Here is a 1,699-nt window from a genome sequence, read left to right as displayed (position 1 = left end):
TAGTAAAGCATCCTCCCCCTTTTCATCAATTTAACACATGCATTGCTCATTAACATGCAAAGTTACATTCGGCCTTAGCACACATCTTGCTAGCCGATTCTTCTCCATTTAGCAACCAATGCACATATGTGCTCACACAACAAAAAATGCTAAAAAGGAGGTTCAAGAATCATCAAGCCATCATCACATGCATCATTAACAAGCTTCATATTTTGCATGCAATGGCATTAACACAACCTCCACCTAGGCCGAATCTTAACTCATCCTCATGCCTCATCACCACAACATCAAACATCAACCAAGAATGATTCATCCATGGTCAAGTGCCATTTCCATCACATAGCAAGATTTAGACCATGGGTTAGGTAGAACTCAAGCTAACAACTAAAACATGCATGCCTCTCATGGAACATCATCAAACATACCTTAGCCTAGCTACATGCATGGCCGAATCTCTTCACCTTTCTTCTTCTTTCCTCCTTAAAATTTTTGGCCAAGGATGAACCAAAGGATGAGAAAATTTTTCTTTGTTTTTCTTTCTAGTTTTTGGCAAGCATGAAGATGAGAAAAGGATGAACAAAATTCCCCCTTTCTCTTGTTTAGCTCACGGCAATGGGGGGACAAACACCACACACACATTTTTTTTTCTTTTGTTTTCCATTTCTTTATTACCCATACTCCTTATTTTATTCTTCCACTAACAAAACATGTTTCATGACATGTTTTGCCCATCCTTCCTTGTCATGGCCGGCCACTACTCATTAGGGGGGGGAATTTGACATGCAAGTCCCCCCTTTGTCCACATGCACTAGTAGGTCCTCACACATTGACCTATCACATTTTAGAATTTTCTCACATAAGTCCTATTGACTAAATTCACATGAAATCAACCAAATTGAAGCTTGAAATTTTCACACATTCATAATTACATATTCTACACAATAAGTATCACATTCAAACATTTCGGTGACTCGGTTTAGCGGTCCCGAAACCACTTCCCGACTAGGGTCAACTTTGGGCTGTCACAATAGATCCTTTATCCTTTGTCGTAGCATCTTTGCTTTCACATCCTTAATTGTTTACTTGTTTGTTTTGCACATTTTATACAACATTATTCTCCTAATTTCCACTACATTATTATTACTGCTTTTGCCTTAGCATTAGTTTCACTTTACTATCATAACTTAACCATTTTATACCTTAACCATTTTATACCTATTCGATCCCTATAGAGACGATCTCACTTGTTACTTTATTACTTGATCCGACGATTATGAGATCAAATAGGTATAAAATGCTTAATTTTAAATGTGACCCCCGTTTTCATATATTTGACATCAACAACTCAATGAGGGTATACTTGAGCTACTTCGAAAAGACCTAACCAACGAGATTTTAGTTTGCCCGGGAACAATTTGATCCTAGAGTTGAACAATAACACATGTTGTCTTTGTTCAGATTGCCTTTGGCATAATATTTTTATCATGCCAGTGCTTGGTCTTCTCCTTGTACAATTTAGCAATATCATATGCTTGTGCTCGAAATTCCTCCATTTCATTCAGTTCTAACAACCTTTTATGGCCAGTAGCCACCCAATCCATGTTTAGTTTTTTAATGGCCCAAAACGCTTTGTGCTATAGCTCAATAGGTAGGTGACATGGCTTCCCATAAACTAGCTTAAATGGTGACATCCCCAACG

The sequence above is a fragment of the Gossypium hirsutum genome, chromosome D01, assembly GCF_007990345.1.
Source record: "Gossypium hirsutum isolate 1008001.06 chromosome D01, Gossypium_hirsutum_v2.1, whole genome shotgun sequence".
Taxonomy (NCBI): domain Eukaryota; kingdom Viridiplantae; phylum Streptophyta; class Magnoliopsida; order Malvales; family Malvaceae; genus Gossypium; species Gossypium hirsutum.
The sequence above is the reverse complement of the archived record's forward strand: the minus strand, read 5'-3'. Positions refer to the sequence as shown.